The sequence below is a fragment of the Vollenhovia emeryi genome, unplaced genomic scaffold (assembly GCF_000949405.1).
Source record: "Vollenhovia emeryi isolate VEMERY1.0 unplaced genomic scaffold, V.emery_V1.0 DF939276.1, whole genome shotgun sequence".
Taxonomy (NCBI): domain Eukaryota; kingdom Metazoa; phylum Arthropoda; class Insecta; order Hymenoptera; family Formicidae; genus Vollenhovia; species Vollenhovia emeryi.
This window is the reverse complement of record NW_011967090.1, coordinates 83692-100682: the sequence shown is the minus strand read 5'-3', so window position 1 is coordinate 100682 and position 16991 is coordinate 83692. Positions and strand designations below refer to the sequence as shown.

The 16991-nt window shown below is 42.4% G+C and overlaps 1 protein-coding gene across 4 annotated transcripts in view; it reads left to right on the top strand.

Moving 5' to 3' along the window:
* Window positions 1–16991, top strand: part of LOC105559392 (mucin-12) — a 241370-nt gene that overhangs the window by 190170 nt on the left and 34209 nt on the right. Inside the window, exon 5 of one of the 4 annotated variants that reach the window (XM_012007637.1) lies at window positions 9237–9298. The exons of the other annotated variants lie outside the window; for them this stretch is intronic. The gene's annotated coding sequence lies outside the window, so the exon portion shown is untranslated. The remainder of the gene's footprint in view (window positions 1–9236; window positions 9299–16991) is intronic. 4 annotated transcript variants of the gene reach the window in all.

Genomic DNA, 16991 nt, shown 5'->3' with positions numbered 1-16991 from the left:
TACGATCGAGTATCGGAGCCTAGTTCCTTTCTTAATAAAGAGACGATTATGATAATGTGTCGATGAGACACGCAGGGATATCTACGAAAGCTTCTTCCGATCGGTGCTCATTGAGATTCCAATCGCGGAAAATTTGATAGATGGCGGAAACGGTGAAAGAGGGAATCGAGGTTCAATCTCGCGAAGACAGGAATGTGATGGGAAATGATCTCGACAGAGGAATAAAGAACGAAACGTACTTTATACAAATCGCGTTACTTTTAATGTCTCGAGGCTTCTGAGAATGGTTTCCTTTATCACTTCCGTTCACGATTATCGTCTCGTTTGTGAACCTTCTACAACCCCGTGGCCTTTCAAGTCCTGTTGCTCGACTCGGCGCGATCTTTAATTATGAAAATCTTCCCGATCATCTTATTTGTGACAAGAGGTATCAATTTAATCCCCGATTGGAGACTGGAGACGCGCGGGCGGAAACTCCTCGATGCGCGTCACACCCTCGGGCGCCCGAAAGGGGATGTTCGCTTACACGGCGAGTGGATACACGCCTATATATTTCCGTAGGGGCGCCATTTCCTGGCTAAGCACGGCGCCGATAAATCCCACGCTCGGTTTATCGGACCCGTTTCTATTGTGTCGCACCAACCGGTCGTCCATCGGCCGTCCGTCCGGTTCGAATCTAGGATAAGCCACACGGTTACCAGCCATTTAACCCTTTTCCCCGATCCGCGCGTGCTTCTGTCTCTCTTAACGAAAAAGAGATTTTTTTCCCCCCGACGCATTTCTGAATCGGCAGCGAGTGTCGTGTGTCCTCGATCGTAATTTTTATACCCCCTGAAAGCGGAAACCGATTTTATGCCAACCGCAGACCGCTCGAAGCGTAATTGGAGAGGTTGCGTACTTTCTAAGGCAGTGCAAAATCGTTTACCGTCTTAAATCCGTTGATGCCGTTTGATAGTAAACATATGTACGAATGTGTGCACTGGCCATCGCGAGAAAGTAAAATGATAATCGATATTCGAAACTTGTAGAGCATTTGAATTTGATGACGGCGTTTTCAATCTTCGATGCCCGATATAACTTTTAAATTGCATGTGCTTGTTTTAATTATTTAATCTCTATTTGATGTTTTCTCTTTGTGTTTGCCGAAATATAAAAAGTCACATTTTTATGTGTCTGAGTACAGCACGGATTTATTATTTATTATATTATATATATATATATTTATTATGAATATGCGCATATATTTTGTCATATTTGTGCATTGAATTTCATTAAATTTGCAACGGATGACGTAGAGTTCAAGTTTCGAGTTTATTGTATCGAATTGTTTTAATTAAATACTTTGGAAATTAATAGAAATTATTATCCAGATTCAAACCCTGGCCGGGGTATTATTTTTCGCAATTGACTTAAAATTGAAATTAATTAGACACCAACATTTTGCCCTGACTTTTACTCCTTACCTCGCATTTCACATTAGAGACTTGTGAATTTTATTAATCGTATAAGTTGCTATACTATTCCACTGAATTTCTAGCCACACGATTGAGTTGAGATTCGCGAATATACCGTCTTGGACTCATACTCTTTTTTACTTGAAGTGCCGATCAGGTATCTCGCTGTGTCAGCGGACACATAATAGGCCTCGTGATCAGCAAGGCCGAGTCATGCTCGTGAAGTCGTCGCCGCCGCCTTCGCCTTCGTCGCTCTCGTGGCCCTCGTCGTCGTTAGTACGAGGAACACATTAATGTCCTCTCCTTTCTCTGGCCGTTCGTGTCGGGGCATTAAACGACCATTAGGAGCCCGCCAAAGATCGGAGAGCCACGACGACGATTCTCTACCGTCGTGGCTTAATTACTTTCCGATCGTGGCTGCTCGTGCTTAATCGAATCTCGTCTAATCGCACGTTCGCTCGCATCTACGTACGACTTTTGCGCATAACGCATTCTTGTCGATCCGAATTGCGATTAACGCTGCTCATTCGTCCACTCGAGAAGTCTCCGGGACCATGGGACATCATCAGTTCGGGCGTTTGATATTTTTTTCTTCGCCAGATCACTCTCTTTGAATGTAATTTTATCTTTAGGTTGATTTAATCAGTTACATCTGTCGTAAACAACATTAAACGTCAGATTGATCCAGTGCAGATGTTTGTCTAGTCGGCGTTTGTGTGAAATTATGAAAAATTAATTAATTTAATTAATAATACTTAATTAATAATTATTAATGTACAATTAATGATTAACTGATTAAAATTATTGTAATTATATAAAATGCATTTTACTTAAAACTCCGCACGAGCTTATGGATTAAGCAATATATCATTAGCGAAACAATTAAAAAAAAAAGGAGGCAAGGTTTATCGTGATTATTTGAATATTGATTTTATCGCTAGAGAATGTCGCGACGCAACTTTTTACCCTCGATGAAAATCTGGTTAAGAGCGCGACCAAAGAATCCCGATTAATTGTCCGGCGTAGTAAAAGTTCCGGAATTTTCTATGTCGTAAATTTTCAACGCCCCGTCCCGTCATACAATTAATCGGAACAATACGTTACCTGCCTCTCAATCCTTCTATCTTCGTGGAGCAGGAAGAAGGGTTTCAGTCGATAGGGGTGGGAGGAGTTACGGGCGGAGAGCAAGAGACGCCCGGGTACTGGGGGGAGAGGAAGGGGAGGGTAAGTTTTGGGACGAGGGTCGAAGTTACTAACGATGGCTTTTGTGAATGCGCGCGGGACCGTCGTCGTCCTCGGACGAGGGAATGCCGGGATTAAACGACACACCAACCCCTCCGGGCCGTTTGTCATCCCCCCGACCGCCCTGTTTGTATGCACGTGCAACCGCACGTGCACGCAGGTGCGCGCAGCTCGGTGCGTGGCCTGGGCAAATATTTCCCGACTCGATATCGGCGGTCACTTCCCCGAAGGTTTTTCTTTTTCGAGATTTTCTTTAATCCGCAACGAGTCTTGGGTAAGCCGTTTGATTACCGAAGCTTCCCAATCTTTCGAGATTTATTAAATATTACTTGTAGACGACAGAATCGTTGGTTTTTTGTTTTTACCAACGTTTTATTATTTTTGCATTTTGAAAATCTGCAAAAGTATATCTTAAATTTATAAGTGCCTACTTTTAAAGGTACAACGTTTCTTAAACGACTTGTTTCTTTAATTACTTTGAGCTCGCTGTTACTGACTTTTCTATTCTAGTTTCATAAAAAATCTATTTTTTCAGACTGTAATTCGAGACTGAATTCCGATTACAATATCGTATACCGTGTATTCTGATATAAGAAACTAATCTTTTTTAAAAAAGAGGTGAACAAGACGCCAAGTGTAAGCGCTACCTAATCAAGAATTATATAATTTAATTATTTGGATAAAATTAGACAAAGACATTTTTATCTTCTCTACAAAAGTAATGATATCATCGAATTGTACCAACTAAAATGAATATTTATACAAACTAGATACTTAATTATTTTTGATATGAAAATGTTATATCCAAACAATCGAGCATAACATTTTACCGAAAGAAATAAAGGAGACAATAATATTAATGAAACAAATTTTTAATACTTATTCAATAAAAATATAATGGAAACAAATTTAATACAAATAAATGTTTTATTAAAAGATGTTCTGGTGTATAAATATATTGTAATTTTTTTCCGTTGAATTCTGTGCCGAATTATCGCAGATTATTTAAAATAAGCTTAAAAACTGTCATTGCAGTTTTTGAAATATTTATGATAAACTAAAACAAAAATTTCATATTGTTCTGATTCACATTGCATTAGTTAAATTTAATTATTAATTAAATTAATTAATTGCATTTATTGAATTAATAGAGAAAATGATTTAAAATTATAAAAGAATTTTAAATTATTGATAGAAAAGGGAACATTTAAACATCGATGAATTTTAATAAAGTTCGTAATTTACTTGATACACATTTGAAAATGAAAACGTTGCCTTCGCCTTATCGCGCTCTTTTTATCCCCGAAGTTCCGCCTGAACTTCGATTGATTTTAACAATTCGCGCGGGCCAACAGTTCGACGATGATAAATATTCTAGGCAGCGACTTACGGCCAAGCCGGAAAGACAGGTTGAAGATCGCAAGGTCGGTCACTGCACTCGGGAATTGCATACGGTGCAATCCAGGTAATCGTTGGCTCGGTGCGTTCAGGGCCGTGCAGAATGTGAAGGAGCGATGCACCGATTGCACGCGAGCGCTTCCTTCCATTGCCTGGATTTCTCACGCGCATTCGTGGCGGGGAACGTGTTTACGAACAGGCTTTTCGCATACAATTTTATTCCTGCTCTCCGTTCGGCGAATTTTAATTTTCGCAGCTGTGATACGGAGCGGCTTTAATTATCTTAAATTAAATTATGACTATTCTAACAGCGTCAACCTCTGTCCCGATCGGGAAATTATTGACTTCTTAGTTTGGACCTCGGATTATAATTTCAAATGGCACACGATTTAAGGTCTCGTTTATCGTGGATCGGGAAAGGGCACGAGATAGTACGGGGCAGTACGACTTCGGTCGACTTGTCGGGGGATGTAAGTCCCTTGTACCGTATAAAGAAGAGGAAACGTCGACAAACCCACCCCCCACCTGCCCCTCCTCATCGCGAAACGAGTAACCCGCTTTACGATTCACGGGACACGACCGGGAAACGCTGCGGGGCGAAATCTGCGAGACGTCGGAGGAAATTTTCCGGCGTCTCCTCCTCCTCCCCCCCCTCCCTCGTCCCTCGTTCCGCCACTCCTCTTTGCTTTTCCGCGCTTTTCGCCACCCCTTCGCACTCCTTCGCTTCTACTTGCTCCGCGCTGCTTTATGATCTGTCTGCTCCGAGCTCTTCTTCCGGCGTGGCGCGTCCTCGAGATCGCTCTGAATTTCATTGTCATTTCGTATAACCTGCCGAGCTCTCTCATCGGTGCTCCTTTGAATTTTCTCTCCCGAATCCGGCTTGATTCGCTCGTCCCCGGCGCCGAGGAGGTGTCTCGCGTCGCTCGTGAAATTTGCGTATGTCGCGGTTATCGACTCGTGTTAATTTCGAAAATGTGGAAACTCGCCGGGTTATTTCGAGCATCTATCCTCGATTGATTCCTCGATATATTTAGATTGATGTTGCTACTTTTGAAAGCCGGCATCGTATAAATTGACGTTTCAGTTAATGGTTAGGTCGACTTTGGTGGTTGATTTCTCTTGAAATGTCCGCTGCCTTTGCAGACGAAGTTTTGCGATATGTTAAGACGGACGTCTAATTTAATTTGTTGGGCAAGAAAGTGCTGTAGAAGTAAGATTTCGAAATTTCTATTCCTTTTTGAAACCTTGAAAAAGTATTTTATTACACTCGGAACTATAAACTGCTTAACAATAGCATCCGTTCAGCCGAATATATTGTACATGCTCCATTATTAATCGTTTTTGCAAATTCATAAGTATGTGCGTGAATTCTCGTCGATATGTATTAAAATATTATACGTCACACACTGGCCGTATTTTTGGGCTCGATCGACCGCCGCTATATTTTCCCCGGTATGGTGTTATGTTATCTTTTCGCCGATTTGCGCGACTTGAATTAGAAATGAACGTAATTTATCATCGAATAGACGGTTATTAGACACTAATATAGTGAAGTAATTTAATTCGATTTTCCGAATTAACTTATATTTTATGAATATAGAGATACTATTAGCTGTCATAGATTCTATCAACCTCTATGTTTGGAGCTCCATGCTTTGGAGATTTTTTTTCAGCATTAGTTTGGGCATCAGGCCTTGGCTAGGGCATTATAAAGATAAAATAAGATAATAAGGTGAAGTAATGCCCACTGGGCATTGTAGGCATTGGTGTAGGTACATATTTATTTCGGCCGATTTATCTTGAGATTTTGCGCCGTTTAGAAAAATTCGTCAAATAGTAATTCGTCATTTGAAATACTGCATAGTAGTGTGAAATTTTTTCCTGGCTATTTTTCATCTACTAATTTGTAATCGAGAGGTAAACCACTGAGGGCATTGTGGTGTACGGATTTGCGGCATTACTGGGCATTTTTTTAAGCATTAGTTTGGGCATCAGGCCTTGGCTAGGGCATTATAAAGATAAAATAAGGTAATAAGGTGAAGTAATGCCCACTGGGCATTGTAGGCATTGGTGTACATATTTATTTCGGCCGATTTATCTTGAGATTTTGCGCCGTTTAGAAAAATTCGTCAAATAGTAATTCTTCATTTGAAATACTGCATAGTAGTGTGAAATTTTTTCCTGGCTATTTTTCATCTACTAATTTGTAATCGAGAGGTAAACCACTGAGGGCATTGTGGTGTACGGATTTGCGGCATTACTGGGCATTTTTTAAGCATTAGTTTGGGCATCAGGCCTTGGCTAGGGCATTATAAAGATAAAATAAGATAATAAGGTGAAGTAATGTCCACTGGGCATTGTAGGCATTGGTGTACATATTTATTTCGGCCGATTTATCTTGAGATTTTGCGCCGTTTAGAAAAATTTGTCAAATAGTAATTCTTCATTTGAAAAATTTTTTATTTTGAAAATCAAGCCTTCTAACTTCCTACCGATTCTCCCACCTGTTAATTCCGTCCGAAGTTACGTGATTTTGTGAGTTAGAAGGTTTTCTAATTAAGCCGACGATCCGCATATTTGGAGCGAGTCTTTATAAGCAGCCTTTTTTTTTAATTACAATGATACATGCATTACGAGATACCTGGAAACGGATATCGATTATCATGATAAAATGTAGAAGGCTGGTTTGACTTTTGTAATTTATACGTTTGTAAAAGAGCACATAATTTAATATTATGCAATCTCTCATCTATGAGCGTACGAAAATCGTTACGCAAAACTTGTTCTTTTTCTCCGTTCCCTTCGACGGCTTCTCGACGAGTTTTCCCGGCAGTGGCATACAGAGGCACGAGTTGCTCGAACTTTAATTCGGTCATCCACCTTGTAACGGGTTCTCCGACTCGGCTATAGCTTGAAAACTAACTTCGCCGGTGGAGAGACGGTGGCCGAGTGCGATTCGGTCGAGATAGCGAACTGTAGTCGACAAACAAGACGGAGCCATTAAACTTTCACGATAGAAATTTGGCTGTCGTTAATTCAAATCAATCTTGACGACGACATTTTCGATCGTCCATAACTAACGTGGCGTTCATCGCACAGCCGAGAGAAATGCATATCTCATAAATAATACGACGAATCGCGGAAGAGGCGCGCGCCTCTTCGTCCCTTCACCCGCGAAAACGCGAGCTGATGTCCGATCGCGAAATTATTTAACATCAAGAGTTCAAAAGCGCCGGCAAAGTAAATTGGGAAAAAAAGAAAAAAATGTTAATCGGCGAAACTTCAATGAAAATTTGATGGAAATTTCATTTCAAGCTTAATTATAACTGGAATGTTAAATGTCGGCAGACGATGTATGACTTTCAATGGGATCTGAAAACTCCGCCGAAGAGAGATTTGCTGCGTTACTTACGAGCGCAGTTCGCATAAATTGACATTTAACTTTCAACGATACTTTCGTTATCGCTAAGGTATAATTGTATCCCCTTCCCAGCATGCATGATATAACTAGTAGGTCCACTCCGTCATTTGTTTGGTTTTGCGTCGATTCGTCATTTTTTTTCGCCGGGCCAATGAGAGAAAAGTCGTATGTGCAGTAGTGTGTGTAGTGTAGCTTTGATTGATTAGATAACAATTTTTTTTATATAAAGTCGACTAGCATAGTCTAGATTTTGCTGCGTACTTTAATTCCGTAAAAGAGTTTTGCGCTTCTATAAAGCCAATTAAAAGATTACTTCTAACAAAGAATATCGGTGAAACAGACGGTTTTAGGATCCCCTTAAGGCTAATCCTGATTAGCTCTCGTAAGCAATTCAGCAGGAAAAATAGTATCGTGTGCAGGTGGCTTTATACTATGCGGCGTGCGACGCAAAAAGAAATGGCGTGTCACGCGTGTGCGCGCACGGTAACGAGTTCGATATCACGACGATGTTTAGCGACTGCGAGACCAATAAATTAATGTCAGCGCAAAGTCGCGAACCTGGCGCAATTCGTCGCGATTTAAACGTCCTTCGGAGATCGGCGTGCATCATATTAAAGGATCGGCGACGTTTGTCTTACGCGGTCATTACGTGGCTTATGCACGGCAATCTGCCGCTGCAGCAGAATTTCCTCCGAATCCCGGCAATTAACGTGCTACTCTTGCGACGGTGGTTTCGGGACGGCAATTGAATCCGCCGTCTCGGCAGGGAGAAAGCGGGACGGCAGGGGAGGCGTAATTGTAATTTTGTCACGACGAAAGTTGCCTCGAGTGCAGCGAGATGCAACTGTCCCGAGGACGCGTCCTCGCGTCGCGCTGACGTGAAAAATGCGTTTTCTCGACAGTCATAAAATGCACGCAGATGTTCCTTCGCTGCTGCAACGCCAGCAGCTGAAGAGGGAGCGCACTTCGAGACAAAATTGTAATAAAATTTCTTAGAGAGAAACGTTAATCGGACATTATTTGTCATTTCATGATTGGCCACTTGATGACTGTCCCGATTGAGTTTAATGGGCCATTCGGACGGGATTAAGTTAACAGCCGATTGCTCTCCGGAGTCGCACGAGCACGGCGCGCCGTATTATTTTGCGCTTATACGGCGAATAATACGCGTCAGTTGCGGAGAAATCGCGTCCGCGAACGGAATGCCGCGCTCCGATATATTCGCGCAGCCTCGGCGAAGCGAATCGACTCGATTCACGTAACTCGCTGTTTCTCCGCCGGCTCGGCCGATGCGCGGGGAAAAGGATCTCCTCGCGCGATGTAAAAATCCTCGGGGCTCGATTAAATGAACGTGAAATTGCCGTTTGCAGTGTATTATTACCGCGTTGCGGAGTGCGAGGCCGCTAACGCTTCGCGCAAGTTCGCTCCGCCATTCATGCTCGAGTTTACCCGCGCGATACACGCGCAATGATGATCTCGGACACGTGAGACTTGCGCGCGGAGAGCAACGGCGAAGCTGCGTTCGGCATTGCTAAATCCGAGGTGTCGGAGCGCTCTTTCTCCATTTCTATCTCATCCACCTCTCTCGTTCGCTCGAATGCAAAGGAGCAGCACTCCGACGCCCTTGGGTTTACAATGCCGAACGCAAGCTGAGTTTGGCGAATCGTCGCATTTTGCCGAGATCTGCGTCTAACGTTCGTTGTTCATCTCGTCTGTTTCAGGTAACTTGACGGAAAATTATGAGATGGCCGCGGCAACGCAGGGCTTCTGACTTGCTCCATAGGTACAGTTTATTATTAGCCGTAAAGGGCAGACACGCGAGACGAGGTTTCCTTTATACGAGTCCCGTAGCCCCGGCCGTACGATACGCCCGCTCGGTGTATCGGCTGTATTAACCTGCGACTACGTGCTCGTCGACCGTTACAGCACGATACGGCGAGCCTTGAAACCCGCCGCGCGCTTCCCTACCCTTTGCCCTACTTATGAAACCTCGTTAACACAAAATTGTGCGACGTATGTGCGCGCCACGCGATTGCAATTTTCGTTACGAAAGAATTTCATTATTCAATGAAGCCCGTACAGACCGGTATTATTCTGTTTATTACAAAATAATCCAATCACTAATAATTAGCAATTCAATTGGCGCTTCTCGTCTCGTTAATTTTCCGCGAAATTATTGCATGTTCGTCGGACCGTCGCGCGATCGTCTTGAAATTCGGAAGAGGCTGCCGCCTCGCCGCCGTCCTGCGGGATTCGATTCTTCAAGACGCGTGTGTCTTGTAGCAGTGTCTCCCAAAAGTTTACAATGTCATTTACATTTAATTACGCATAATGAAGAAAAGTCGCAGAGGGGCTGCTACCCCTTTCCTCTTTACCTTCTCTCTCTCTCTCCCCCTTTCTCTCTGAGGTGACTTTAAGAGCAAACTCCATGTCTTTTTACTCCAGTAGGGGGAGGGAAATCATCTTGAGTCCTCGCAGGAGTTGTCTTACTCCTGCTTAAATTTTAAAGTTGAACAACGTCGATGAAACTGGGCCCAAGTCCCAGGGCGTTCAGTAAATAACGATTCCAACGATTCTCTCTCGACTCTCGTTCCTTTTCCCACTGACTTTTCCTGCGGTCTTTCTGCGCGGAAAAGTGACGAGTACGCGAATAATGAATACGCGCGCCGGATGATCATCAGGTTGCAAATGTGCGACAATTACTCTCTAGTTTCCTATCTTTTATTTTTTCGTTGCGACGCCGGCGATACGGCGAGAAAGGGAGAACGAAGATAGAACTGGGACGGATGCGGATTAAACTAAATGCAAATATTTAATTAAATCCACGAGGCGGCGCATACCTAACGGCGACGGTTTATGAGCGCTAGCATATAATTTCTTCTCGGAAAGTCGCAGCGAAAGTGGAAGCGGACGCGGCTCGGCGCCGATAGCCGCCGGGGCTGGATTCCTTCTCAATTCGAATCGGAGGAGCATGCGTCTCGCGCCGTAACGCAATTCGCGGACGAGCGGTCTCGCTTTTGATTAATCACGCGCGCGTCTGTGTTCCATTCGTTACTTTATTTCATTTTGCCGATAAACACGCCGTGAAACGCCCGAATAACATCAGAATAGGGATTTAAAACTTTACATTTTAACGAACGATTAAGCGTCCGCGGCGAGGTGATAATAATAATGATATGTAAAGTAGACTCTATACGGGGCGACACGATCGGGAATTTGCTGCAACTGAATAGCCGTTATTTTTAATGAAGCTTTTTAGTCGACATTAACCGGCCAGTGTTTTTAATAACAGAAAATTTATCGCGAAAAATACTACCTCAGACAGGGTTTGAACCTGGACTTTCCGTCTCCCTAGGCGGGCGTCTCCCCGAGTCGAAATTTTGGTCCTATGTTGAACCTTTAATTCTATATATTATAGTACGACCTAAGACGGTAAAAGAGGTCGAACTGCAAGCACAAAATTTACTCCTACTTAAAAACTGATAGTGTTGGAAATTTCTACTTTTGCCAATTTAGCATTAAAGTAGGACCTTTTAAGTAGGAGCTAAAGTAAATTTTTAGAATTAAAGCGTCAAGGGGGGAGTAAAAAAATATAATGTCATCAAAGTAGGTTATTGCTGGTCTATATAGGTGTATAGGTGGAATTTATCCCTAAAAGTATCAAAATAGTATTTTTTGAGATATTCAAAGCAACATAGAAATTGTGTCAACTTAACGCTATCTCGACAATTGTTTGTCAGAGAGAAAAGTGATACAGGACTCGTTTTACTTGATTCGGTCTCAAGAATATGCTGCCCCAACTTATATAAACACTGGCGTGCACATGAAAGTTCCAAGGAGATTTCAAGATCATCAAGTTAAAATGGAACTCTGTAATGTAGTAGCAGATTATATGCATATATGCACGAACTTCATTCAGTATTACTCGCGAGCTAATTTTTTATTAGCATAGCGTAAACGGAATATATTTATACGAACCTGTAAAAATAAATTATAAGGGTCAGCAATCCGGAACCGTGCTGATTGCACGGTTCAGCGATATGTTTGCGAAATGCTAACCGTTTGCACTTGCACAACAATCGAAGCGATTTTGAAAACTAAGTACACCTTTTAATATTAATAACTGTAATTGTGCTTTCAACAATTCTAGAAAAATCTCTTTTACAGAAATGACCGCACGTACCGACATTTTCGAAAATTTAACCCTCAACCGGGTGGAGCCAGTTAAATGTTGTTTTTTTTTAATAATCTGTTTTCACAAGTTCATAAATATAAGTGTTTCTTAATATCACGAGTCCACTCCACTTCTAAAAATGGCATGTAAGTCGATTAGTCGCATATCTTGAAGTATTGTTGCCGCTTTTCCGCGATGCTGATTGGCTGTCTCGCTTGTGCGATACGACATGCTTCAGTCGTGTTATTTGCAGCTGTCAAACCATACGAAATAGAGAGAGCAAATGGCACGCGCTTGTCCCTTACTAAAAAAGAGATGTTACTAGTGCGAATGTCGTTAATATCGAACAGTTAAGGCCCTTCTCCGCGATGCCGATTGAATTTCTCGAAGCGCGATGTGCTTCACTTCTCTTTTAGATTCAGAGTAAATGAAGGTTTACAATTTATACATACTAGACATGACAGAACGCGCGCTTCGCGCGCGCTGTTTGTAGTCAAGCATTGTGTATTTTTAAGAATTTGTACACACGCGAAGAGAGAGAGAGAGAGAGAGAGAGAAGTAATTATATGCGCAACGTCACTTTAAAATAAAAAGTAATATATCACTCACTGATACGAGTCGCAACAGCAAAGTTGTACATCGCTAACTATACAGTTAAACTGTAACAATACAAAAATGTATCCGATTATTATAGACTAATTATGCAAAATCGAAACTATTGTATTAAACATACTTTATATTTTATATTTTAAAAAATGGGTATTTATTAAAACAATTATATAGAATACTGAAAGTCTTCCTTTTAAATATGAACTCACAAAATTTTATACGTATGGTTTTGTCTCTAACACTTATTCGAATGCTCGTTGGAATCATTTGAATATTATTAAATAAAATAAAAGCACAGAACAGATGATTCATTTTTGCACAAGTAGCAAATAACAAAAATGTAAGACATGTACCTTACGATTTCTCTGCCGTTGCCCGATGCCGTCTAGGCCTGCTCCTCCTCTCAGATTTTCTTGTTGCACTTACACTCACAGCACTTACTCGCGAAAATCGATCGCGCGAAATTTCGGACACTCCCGTACGCGATGTAAAATACCGTGAAATGCAGTAAGCGACGTTCTTTACTTTCTGCCCGTTCCAACTGCAAAGAATGACAGAGCGAATTACGCCGTGAACGCCGAAGTCGCACAAATTTCTCTCCCCGAAAATGGAACAGATTACACGAAATCGATAGATAGTTAAAAGCGCGGTGCGTAAACGAGATGTAACCGCGACAAGGTACCACGGTTTACATCCATGTTTTAGATGAGTTGGTCTCGTGAAATATCTATACATATACACGTTGATAAAGAGCCGTCGCTTCAACATGCAATTTGTTTCTCATTACAAGTTTTAGAATCTTAATAATTAGTCGAGTAACGTTACTTGTCACTGATAAAGGTGTACAAATCAATAGCGTTTTATCCCTACATTCTTCGCGATCGAGTCTTGGAAACCGGTAACGTAAAAATAATATCACGCACGGAACAACTCTCGCTGCTGCCTGCCGGCTCGACGTTCGGCGAGCGAGTGATAAGTACGGAATTTTCTATTACGTAGATGGGCCAACGAATTCTCAACGTTTTTTTTGTTGTTTTTCCCTCGGCGCGGCATCGTACAACGTCACGCGGACCATTGTTTACACCAAGGTCGCCGCGCAGTCACTCGCCGAACGTCGAGCCGGCAAGCAGTGGCGCGAGTCGCTCCGTGCGTGCTATTGTTTTTGCGTTGTCGGTTTCTAAGACTCGATCGTGAAGAATGTAAGAATAAAACGCTATTGATTTGGACTCCTTTATCAGTGACAAGTAACGCTACAAGATTAATTATTAAGTTTCTACAACTTGTAATGAGAAACGAATTGCGCGTTGAGGCGACGGCTCTTTATCAACGTGTACATGGATATTTTACGAGACTAACTCATCTAAAATATGAAAGTAAACCGTGGTACGTTGTCGCGGTTACATCTCGTTTACGCACCGCGCTTTTAACCATCTATCGATTTCGTGTAATCTGTTCCATTTTCGGGAAGAGAGAGATATTCGTGCGACTTCGGCGTTCGCGCTGTAATTCGCTCTGTCGTTCTTCGCAACTCGAACGGGCAGCAAGTAAAAGGACGTCGCTTACTGCATTTCACGGTATTTTACATCGCGTACGGGAGTGTCCGAAATTTCGCGCGATCGATTTTCGCGAGGGAGTGTGCGAGTGTAAATGCAACAAGAAAATCTGAGAGGAGGAGCAGGCTTATAGCCGTATCACACTAGCGGTTCGCGTTGGCGTTGCCGTTGGCGTTGCCGTTGACTGCTGCGTCTCGACCAATCAGAGAATAGCAAAGTATTCTCTGATTGGTCGAGACGCAGCAGCCAACGGCAACGCCAACGGCAACGCCAACGCGAACCGCTAGTGTGATACGGCTATTAGGCGGCATCGGGCAACGGCAGAGAAATCGTAAGATAAGTGTCTTATTTTGTTATTTGCTAATTGTGCAAAATAAAGCATCTGTTCTGTTTTAATAAATACCCATCTTCAAAAATATTAAATATAAAGTATATTTAACACAATAGTCTGGATTTTACATAATTAGTCTATAATAATCGTATACATTTTTGTATTGTTACAGTTTAACATGTATAGTTAGCGATGTACAACTTTGCTGTTGCGAACCGTATCAGTGAGTGACAAATCACTTTTTATTTTAAATCGACGTTGCGCATACAATTACTTCTTCGCGTGTATACAAATTCTTAAAAATACACAATGCTTGACCACAAACTGCGCGCGCGAAGCGCGCGTTTTATCATTTCTAGTAATATAAAAATGACGGATTTGTTTTTGTAGAATAGTGATTTATCTTAATCTTTTCTTACTGCAGATTCATTACAGCTTAATGTCAAGCAGCTTCCTAATTGTCACCTTGTACATCGAGAGGGAAACCGCTGACCAAATTCTTGTACACCAATGCCCACTAATGCCCAGTGGGCATTACTTTATCTCATTATCTTATTTATCTTGTTTTATCTGATTTTATCTTATTTTATCTTTATACTGCCCCAGCAAGGCCTAATGCCCTAACTAATGCCCAAAACATGCCTAGTAATACCTAATAATGCCCAGTAATGCTGCAAATCTGTACACCACAATGCCCTCGGCGGTTTCTCCCTCGTTGTACGTTGAAAGGAATCCGAGGAGACGGAGGACTTTAGTTTTGCAGAGTAGGGAGCATTATTCGAGATTACGGAAGTTAATAACGAGACCAATTAACCGCTCGTTCTTCAATCTCGCGTCACGTGCTAAGCCGTCCAATCGTTTTATGCTAATAAATTGCTGTAAAACGAAGCGAAGTGAAATGACATCGACTCGAGAAGCGCGCCGCGCGCGCATTGGATATATAGACCTTTCTCGCAGGTAATTCGGTATGCCGGGTTATCGTGGCATCTCCATATTCCCGGAGCATGCCGGAGAACGCTGCCGGGTCCTCTCCTTCGCCGCCGTGATATACGATCGAACCTTACGGTTTTCTTGCAGCCCGGCGAGACAAACGAGCTCGCTCGCCGCTGCCGCTGTGAAAGAAAGCCAGGAAGGTATGCAAATCGGGGAAAACGGCCGCGGGAGATGGATTAGCCGGATATCGGGAGGGCTAATGGATATTAGAATACTGAGTGCCGAAGGATTACTTCACGTCCTTCCTCCTTTCGCGGTCGCGTTTTCGACCTCCGCCGCGTGATTAATGCACTCGAGAACGAGCTATCGACTCTACCGACTTATCTTCATCATGCGTACCGTCGACGAGTCCTCGTGTCTCGCGACGGAAGGAAGTACGCTGCGTCAGCCAGAAATCTCTTGTTACATCGTATACCGTGAAAAGGTATCGCGAAAGGTGCCGGGATACGTAAGGATGAGGCAGCTGCTCGACGGAAATTCGATCGCGCATCAAACAATTCTGATTTTTCCGACGTAACGTCGCTCATCCGAGCGTGAGGTCGCGCTTCCCGTTCCCGTGGAAGGCGGTTTCAAGTTCATCTCTGTGTCCTCTGTTGCGCGCGCGCGCGCGATGTCGACGTCGCGGGAGATTTACGAAGTTTAAATAAAGTAGCATTCCGGAAACTTCATCTCGATCCTCGCGTCTGCATCGGAACGATCTCTCCTCAAATATTTACACCCGCGGGTGCGCGGCGACGTTCCCGTCTCCGCTTCATCCGCAATCTTGCAGTACTTGGCGCGGATCCCCCGTACGTTGCTGTGCGGTTCGCGATTACATGCGCTCGCGGTGAAAGTCAATTACGCGCTCTAACACATCTCTCAGCCGCTAACCCACGATTACGCCGGTAATCCGCATCACTACGCGTTAACGTGTTGCGTTACAATGAATTCGCGCATTAAGGTAGTTCTTTCCCAACTATGCTAGTCAAAATGAGACTTGATCAATAAACAACGTCAGCGTTTTCTCGACCATATCTGGCATTTTTAATAATACAGAAAATTTATTGCGAAAAATGTCGCTCTTTTTTAAGTATTTACTCCTTTTAATTTATTGCGAAAAATATTACTCCTTTTAAAGTGTCCGAGATGTGCGAGAAGATTCACATTGATTCCACGGTACTTTCGAGCAATTTGCAAATTCGCAAGAAAAGAAGGAAAAGAGAAATTGCTATAAATCCCATTTAACTAATTGTGCACTTTGAACGAAGTTCAAGATTATCAGCATAATCGTGACCGTAATCCAACTCAAATCTTGTATACTTATTTCTAGCAGGTCGATTATAAACACGTTTCAATAGTCCGCTAATGAAGCGAGAAGCATTGATCGAGCGAAGTTGGCACGTACAACGAACTCGGAGAATGAAGGTATCGCACGTGATGTGTGTATTTTATATGAATGCGCGCGCGAACCTCGATCGTGTTCGTTTATATTGCCCTTGTTAAGGGGATGCCGGAGTGGTTTGATTTACCGACAGAGTCGGATACCGTTTTTGCGTTTGTAAATCTTATTATTTGCATTTATGTACAAACTAATACCAGACCCAAGTGTAGAATGCATAGTAGAACATTTTCATATAAAAAACATTGAGGTTTGAAGTCTAATTCGTATCGCATTATGTATTACAAATATTGCAATACATAATGCGATACGAATTAGACTTCAAACCTCAATGTTTTTTATATGAAAATGTTCTACTATGCATTCTACACTTGGGTCCGGTATTAGTTTGTACATAAATGCTACATAATTATTTTGGTTTATCTATAATATGACATA